The sequence below is a fragment of the Carica papaya genome, chromosome 5 (genome assembly GCF_054855325.1).
Source record: "Carica papaya isolate Zhongbai chromosome 5, ASM5485532v1, whole genome shotgun sequence".
NCBI lineage: Eukaryota > Viridiplantae > Streptophyta > Magnoliopsida > Brassicales > Caricaceae > Carica > Carica papaya.
The window spans coordinates 15,471,621-15,480,872 of NC_142313.1; positions in this window are offsets into that span (position 1 = coordinate 15,471,621).

Consider the following 9,252-nt stretch of genomic DNA (forward strand, 5'->3'; position numbering starts at 1 on the left):
CTGTTCCTCCCCATATGGTCTGAAAAGATGTGAGAGGAATGCTCTCTGTGGATTTTGACATACCCTTTGATGAGAGTGGCTATGTGACATAATTGTAGGGTCAATGTGGCGACGTACGACCGTGGCTATAGTTTACATATAGGACCTTGTGGTTGGCACGATCGTGGTCGTAAAGTGTGTCATGATTTGATAAGCCATAAATTTAATGTGGTTTAGCAACCCATAAATGTGTTGAAATGAAAAGAACTTGTCACTCCATAGTGGTAGTTTAAAATCTGTATTGCCCTAAGTAGATATAGGTCGAAATGGTTTCACAAAAAAAATAGGTAAACGTTGAAATAAGAAGTCATAGCATGATTTATATTTGTTTGATTTTCTCTACTTTATGCATGATTGATATGAATATTTTGACGTTAAAAATTTTATAAACAAAATAAAAATATTTTCTTTATCAATAAAATGAACTTACATGCAACAATCTTCGACGGTAAGCAATTAATGATATATCTCTTTAAAGATTTAACATCTTGAAAATCTTAGTAATATTGTTTAAATACTATTTTTCTTATTGAGATTATGGAACTCACTTGTTTTCATGCCCCCTCTAGATGAGGATGATAGTGATGATTGCTCGTCGATTTGCCTATCGAAGCCTTTGAGGATCTCGTGAATCCCTAAGATGTTATAAGTGCATTTGTAGATGAGGCTTGTATATTATTTTTTTTTCAAACTTTTGGCTTCAGTGATGTAAAATTTGGAACTCAAATTTTATTTTATAAGGGATTTATAAAATTTATTCCACTGCATTTAATTTATTTTAATGCACTCGTAATTTGTTTTTGTATTTGGGATGTCACAAATGGTATCAGAGCAGTTACACGAAATAATCCCTTACACTAAGGCTATAGTCTAGGAAACAACTCTAGAGAATTTAAGAGATTTCCTCTTTCTTAAAACTGGTCAACCAACTCGTTGTCTCCCTTTTCTTTTGTAGGATAAATGACTCGAGGGAGACCATCAGTAGATAGAACTGAAAGACCCGAGGCCCAGAACACACCAACCAGGGCCGAATTCACTAAACTCTTCCGAGCCATCCAAGGCCTGACAGCTGTCGTATGACAGAACCAAGCCAACCACTGCCAGCACCCCCCAGCCTAAGACTCTCGCCCTAGTGACCGCTCCATCTCCCATAATATTACTGAATTTAGGAGATTTAACCCTCCCCACTTTGATTGTGGACCTGACCCTTTGGCTACATAAGCTTGGATTATGCAAATTGAGAAGTGATGGGTGTCGACTCCACCAAAAATAAATTTTTAATTAATTAAGAAAAAAATATTGTAGTAGTGGCAATAAGGATCGAATCCACAAGAGTTGGAAACTAATTTTCTTCCTTGACCAACGAATAAAAAACAAAAAAGGGGAGTTTTGTAGAATCTAATACGCAAAATGTAAAATAAGCAATGTGAAAAATAATTTTAAACAAACTCTTGACTGCAATTTAGAAACTAAAACAATTGTAAGAAGAATTCCTAGTTGATGAAATAGCTAGCTCCAGTAATGTAATTGATCATAGATATAATGATTCATTTTACCTAAAATATAATAAATCAGTTATAGTTGTCGGAAATGTTCTGACAACTAATCCTTCCTTAATCCTAAACTAACTAAGAAACATTTATTAGTTGGTTTTTTGCTACCAAACAGTCATGAGAATGTCAATATGATCTAACTTATCAATAGCCTTGAAAGCTAGAAGGACCTAATTCAAATTGTTGGATTCACACACGTGAATTGGTCAACAAGATTACTTACCTCCTTAGTGCGGTATTGATAACTACTTGGAACTGAAACCACTCAAACAATTATGGATTTGAGGGGGTCGGCTAACTGTTTGCTACCTCTCCAATGTTTGATGGGCCCTGTTCAAACGAATTCGAGACTACAAATATGTATAGGTATAGAAGATAAATAAATGCAAAGATTTAAATAGAACATATATTAAACCAATTCATTCTCACAAATACATAACTGGAGTTTACTAAATCTCATCTAGGAAGAGAAGGTGAGTTAGCCACTCATGATGGGCTTTTCAATACAAAAAAGTTTTTGGGGAGTAGAGAGAAGAAGAAGGATGAAGAAAAGAAATTGTAGAATCAGCTAAAGATGCTATGTGTGGCGTTGGGAAAAAGAGAGGTTCCCTTTTGACTTGTCGCAGCTCACCTTTTATCCTCTAAAAGGGTTAAGGTTTCCTTTTTCTCCCGATTTGCAATCTTTCCTTGATTTTTGGCACATCCCTAGCTTTTTAGATTGATCTCCATGATTTTCTATCGGTAAACCTGGGCCTGAATAGGATTTGTTTTTAGATTTTAAATGCGCGCCTTTTTCCTTTTTAAATTGACTGTTGTGCCCGACTCTTAATCTTGCCCGAGGCTAAACTGTCTAGAACAGGACCCAAGCCTTACCCAAGGCTTGTTTTTGTGCTGATGATCTACTTCACAAATTCTTCCTCTCTTCGTGCTATTTTGTTTCCCGTTTTGCTCATGTATCCCAAACTGCAACAAAAAATAGAAAATAACTTGGATTAGATAGTGTAACATCAAGTTCAACAATCCAAAAGTGGGTGATAATGATGCTGTTTTTAGACATTATCAAACTCCCCAACATTTATCATGTGTTTGCCCTCAAGCATGACATAGTACACTCCACAAATCCTCATTCCTTCACCTTCAATTCACTTACTCCCAATCATTTCATCACAACCCGCATATTACATCTCAACCCTCAAGTTGCTAAAATAACCATCAACTAGTAATTTGTGAATTTGAGTTTCATGGACCCACAACCATAAACAATCATTTTGGCAACATTCAAATACGACATGGGAGAATATTTTAATTTTTCCTCATAAAAATAAATCAAGATGAATAACCAACACATAGTAGAACAAGTACTACACTTGTCTAGATATAAAGGTTTCATGCAATTGGTTTATACAGAAAATAAAAAACTTATATGTAACTTACTTGAGCACTTATTGTGCTCTTGAAATGTCACCAACTTTTTTATGCGAGTACAAATAATTGTGATGAATGGCCCCAGTTACTCAGTTGATCACAGTTTCAAGTGGTTACTAACACTACTCATAATGCTTCGAGATATCATTAACCTTTTGACGTGAGTACAAATAATTATGATGAATGACCCTAGTTACTCAGTTAATGCTTATTTCAAGTGACTAGAGGAGTAGATTATTATGCATGCTATCTTTTTTTCTCTTTTTTTTTATATGAACCCCATAATTCTAAACATGCAAGTCCAGATGGGTTGCAGTAGAATTCTTTTCTAGATGTTGGCATTCCCTCAAAGATAAGAATAATTCGATTTTGAACAAGTAATACTCAAGCATGCCATGTTGGAAATACATAACCAAGGGTAACTATTCCAGGTATGGGAAGAAGAAAAACAACTACAGTTCCTAAATGATGGTCATAAGTGCAATTTGAATTTCGAGTTGCCCCATCTGAGTTGTTTAAAGATGATAGGGAGTCAAGAATTGCCCAGCATGGTGTTCTAAAAAAAAAATTTATCTGCGATGCACAATGTTGATTCTCCCACATTTAAATCATATATTGTCCCCAATGTGATGTAAAAAATGGAAAAGAAAATGAAGGTACAGAGTACTCCCTTGGCTTTGTTGCTTGGATGTGGTGTGTATGATGAAGCAGTATATGTTTGAAATGATTCTGCATTTTGGTTGGGAGCAAGGTGGCTTAAGCCTTGGGCAAGGCTTATGCAAATACTTCAGAGTTTGAAATAAGTTGATCAGTCAGCAATCTCTCTCCTGGTGAGCTGTAAGACAAACATTAATGTAGTCAAAGTACAAAAAAACAAAAAAAAAATTACGAATAAAGCAGGAAATAAATGTAAAATGGAAGGAAGAGGGACAGGAAACTCCTTTGGTGGTCATCGCTTGCGCTGACGGATGGTTAACTGCAAGCTTTGAGTCAGCATCTGCATCAAGGTTTCTTTTTTCTCATTCAATTGATGGAAGGCAAAGTCCATGGAGTGTAATTTAGTCTCGATGACTCCAATATGCATCATGGTGTGGTTCATGAATTCTTGAAAGTTTGGGGGTGGTGGAGCTGCTTCTTAGTGTGTTTGTTGTTCACGTAGCTTATTGTAGACTCATTTGTTGGGGGGGGGGGGATGAGTGGTCCTAGTGGTACAAAGTAGGGGTTGTCGTCTTTTAGTTCCAAGAGACCTATGTCGTCTAAAGTGAGTATGTCCATGGGGGCTTGCGAATAAGTGATATGAAGGTCGGTGTCATTAATGTCAAATTTGGTGGAGAACATTGCTAGAGGCATGATGATCAAGCCTAGGATTAACGACCTGTAGAATGACATGATGCTGGCAAACTATGAGGCAAACTAGTACCCTAAATTCACTCACCGTGAATACGCGAGGAATCTGTGGATGTACTTTATGCATGGTCACGCAGGTAAAGGTGTTTTAATTTGCTGGGGTCATAGGGGTCTAGATAGTTGGTGCGCAATTCATCATTGACGGTTACAGGGTCAAAATTTTCAGAAAAATCGTAATATAGGTATGTGTATTCAAGGTCATCAAACCCAAGGGCTGTGTTGAACTGGGCAATGGAGATGTTGAAGTGTTGCCCTCTTAGTCGGTAGGAAATAAGGTTGGGAGTATGGAGTGTGAACTGTGAGGGTTTGTGAAATTTGGAGGTTGTGTAAAACTCCTTAATGATTTCTATATAGGCTAATGTATATACGACAATGTAGTTTTCCTAATCAATGGAATAGAGGAGCCTATGGATACTATTGTAGATGCCAAGGGTTCTCAAGGTAGGTCAAGAACAGACTTACCTAGGATGATTAGCAGTTTGCGAACCACATCGTAATGTGTCTTCTCCTATTTATCTTCAAATGTGAGGTGTACCCAAAGTTTGGACTCCGTGGGTTGGTGGAGGGATCGGCCCTATACTCCAACTCAATAGGTAGGTGACATGCCATTTCGAAGACTAGTCAATATCGAGACATTACAGGGGTTGACCCTGTCTAGTATGCCTATGGAGTGTCTTTTAGCCTTAGCCTTACACTCCAATCCTTTTTGTTCAGGTTGACTGTCTTCTCTAAAATGGATTTGACCTCTCGATTGAAGACCTCCACTTGTCTACTGGTTTGTGGATGGTAGGCGGTCGATATGCGCTTCATGACATGGTACTTTTTTTAAGAGAGCTTCCACCACTCAATTGTAAAATGAGTTCCACGATCACTTATTATTGCCCTTGGAACTCCAAACCTCACAAAGACCTACGTTTTAAGAAGTTGACAACTGTTTTAGTATAATTAGCACTTGTTGCTTTTGTTTTGATCCATTTGGAGACATAATCCATCGTTAACAAGATATAGGTGTTTCCAAAGGAAGATGAGAATGGTCCCATGAAATTGATGCCCCATACGTCAAAGATTTCACACACTAGAATGGGTATGAGCAGCATCTTATCTTTGTTGCCGATATTGCATATGTGTTGGTAGTTTTCACATGTTTTAAAAAAGGTATATGCATCGTGGAATAAGGATGGCAAGAATAAACCACACTCTAATACCTTCCATGCTGTTCGCTTAGGATTGAAGTGGCCCCCGCATGTATGTGAGTGGCAAAATTTGACGGTAGAAGCTATTTTGGTTTCTGGAATACATCTTCTGATTATTTGCTTCATTTTTTTATTTTTTCCTTCCTGGGCCTTGGGAGATCAACTGATAACTCTTGGGTAACAAGGTAATTGACGATGTCTGTATAGTATGGTGCTGTTTGTTGCACTAAAAATAAATGTTCATCCAGGAACTCGTCGTCCAACGGTGAAGATTCCCCATTAAATGGCAACCGGCTGAGGTGGTCTGCTACTAAATTCTCCATTCTTTTTTTATCCTTTATTTAATAATCAAATTCTTGCAGCAAAAGTATCCACTGTATCAACCTCGAATTGGCTTCTTTTTTCTTCAGCAAGTATTTCAATGCTGTATGGTCGGAGAACACAATCACTTTTGTTCCTAGTAAATATGATTGAAATTTTTCCAGGGCAAATACAACAACAAATAATTCTTTATTCATTGTAGAATAGTTCATTTGAGCACTTCAAAGGTGCGAGAGGCATAGTAGATTACATGCGGTTCTGTTTCCATTCTTTACTTGTGCATTTCACCCACTGCTTGGTTACTTGCATCACACATTATTTCGAATAGTAGATTCCAATTTGGTGGCTGCATGATGGGTGTTGTCACTAACTTCTCTTTAAATAATTCGAATACTTTTTTATAATGCTCATCAAAGCTGAATTCTACCTTTTTTTGTAGTAATCAACAAAAGGATTGTGTTATTTTTGAGAAGTCCTTGATGAATCTCCTATAAAAAATAGCATGCCCTAGAAATGAGCATATCTTCCATATATTTCTTAGGTAAGGCTATGACTTAATGACGTCTACCTTTGCTTTGTCAACTTTTATTCCCTATGAAGACACTACATGCCCAGAATCAATCCTTGGTGCACCATAAAGTGGCATTTTTCATAGTTGAGCACTAGATGGGATTCAAAGCATCTTTTTAGTACCTTAGTGAGGTTGTTGAGGCATTCATCAAAGGAATCTCCATAAACCGTGAAGTCATCCATGAACACCTTTATGTTTCTTTCCACAAAATTAGAAAAGATACTAATCATGTATCTCTAGAATATGACAGGCGCATTGCAAAGGCCAAATGACATCTGTCAGTAGGCAAAGGTCCCAAAGGGACATGTGAACATGATTTTTTCTTGGTTTTCGGGTGCGACTGAAATTTGGTAAAATCTAGAATATCCATCCAAGCAATAGTAATGAGTTTTGCCAGCAAAACTTTCCAACATTTGATCAATGAAAGGCAAGGGGAAATTGTCTTTCCTTATGAAAGCGTTTAACTTGTGGTAATTAATGAACACCCTCCACCCATTCTGCACTATGGCTGAGATTTTCTCTCTTTCTTGATTTTCTATCACTGTGACCTCCGTAATCTTTGGCACAATAAGGATATAACTCAGTGGTAGAGTTTCACCTTAATGTGGTGGAAGTCATCAGTTCGATCCTGATTATCCCTAAACCCAATGATTGTGAGTTTTTCTATTTTGACTTACTCCCCCACCGTGATCGAATAAGAATGGATAAGAGGCTTATGGGATTGATGTGAGGAGTTAGGGGATAAGAGGCTTATGGGATAAGAGGCTTATGGGATTGACGTGAGGGGGATGACTATATTTATAGGAGCAAACTCCAAGCGAATATGAAGAGCATGAATACAAGTTATGCCTTTGAATGAAAGACAATTCTGAATCAGCTTTGTCTACAAACAAGGAAGCTATAAATAATACAACTATGAATCTCATGAAGAGTTCGATCTTGGCTTAGGATGAACGTTGACAGCATGTTTAACACATGCAAGTTAGACGTGAAGTGGTATTTCCAGTGATGGACGGGTGAGTAACGCGTAAAAACCTGCCCTTGGGAGGGGAACAATTGCTAAAAATAGCGCTAATACCCCGTAGGCTAAGAAGCAAAAAGAGGAATTCGCCCGAGGAGGGGCTCACATCTGATTAGCTAGTTAGTGAGGCAATATTACCAAGATGATGATCAGTAGTTGGTCTGAGAGGATGATCAGCCACACTGGGACTGAGACACGACCCTGACTCCTACAGGAGGCAACAGTGGGGAATTTTTGCAATGGGCGAAAGCCTGACGAAGCAATGCTGTATGGAGGTAGAAGGCCCACGGGTGGTGCATTTCTTTTCCCAGAGAAGAAGCAATGAAAGTGTCTAGGGAATAAGCATTGGCTAACTTTATGCCAGTAGCCACGGTAATATAGAGAATGCAAGTGTTATCCAGAATGATTGGGCATAAAGCATTTGTAAGTGGTCTTTTAAGTCTGCCGTGAAATCCTTAAGCTCAGCCTTAGACAGGTGATGGAAACTACCAAGCTGGAGTACAATAGGGGCATAGGGAATTTTTGGTGGAGCGGTGAAATGGGTAGGGATTAGAAAGAACATCAACGACGAAAGCACTTTGTCGGGCCGATACTGATAGTGAGAGACAAAAGATAGGGGAACGAATGAGATTAGATATCCCAGTAGTCCTAGCCATAACCGATGGATACTACGTGCTATGTGTATCCATCAGTGCAGTGTTGTAGCTAACATGTTAAGTATCCCACCTGGGGAGTATGTTCGTAAGAATGAAACTCAAAGAAATTGATGGGGGCCTAGCCAAGTGGTGGAACATATGGTTTAATTCGATGTAAAGAGAAGAATCTTACTAGGGCTTGACATACCGCAAATCCTCTTAAAAGGGAGGGGTACCTTCAGGAACGCAGACATAGGTGGTGAATAGTTGTCATCAACTTGTGCCGTAAGGTGTTGGGTTAAGTCTCGCAACGAGTGCAACTCTTGTGTTTAGTTGCCATTGTTGAGTTTGAAACTCTGAACAGACTGTCGATGATAAGCTGAAGGAAGGTGAGGATGATGTCAAGTCATCATGCCCCTTATGCTAGTTGAACCGGACTCAACCATTTGCTATCTAAGATTGTGTAGATGACCCCAGCATCTAAAAGCTTCAAAACTTCTTTCTTCACTACTTCCATCACTGGTGGGTTTGAGTGCATTTGTTCCTATTTGCTGGGTTTACTATCCTCTTCTAGGAGAATCCTGTGCATACAAATGAAAGGTGAAATTCCCTTAATATCCACAATGGTCCAGCCGACTGCCTCCTTGTTTTATTGAAGCACTCTCACCAATTTTTCTTCTTCCCCTTCATTGAGTTTGTTGGAGGTTATCACCAGAAGAGTCTCTCCTTCACCCAAAAAGATGTATTTAAGGTGTTCGAGTAGTGGTTTTAACCCTAACTTGGGAGCCTGCAAAACAAAGAGGAGAATCTTTGTGTGAGTAGTGGGGAGATCTAATTGAGGAGTCATACTTTTTACCCGTTTAAAGGCTTCCAGCTCAAACACAGCTTCTTGCAAATCCTTGCCAGCTACATGGTCTTCTTCTAGTATCATTAAGTTGTCAACATTTAAGTTATTGTAAAGTGCAATGTTCACCTCATCCCCATGGCTTAGATTGAAGTGTTGTTAGTTCAGAACCTCTAGGGCATCAATGCTGCTGACATAAGATAAGTTAATGGGGTATTTCATTACATCATACATATTAAACCT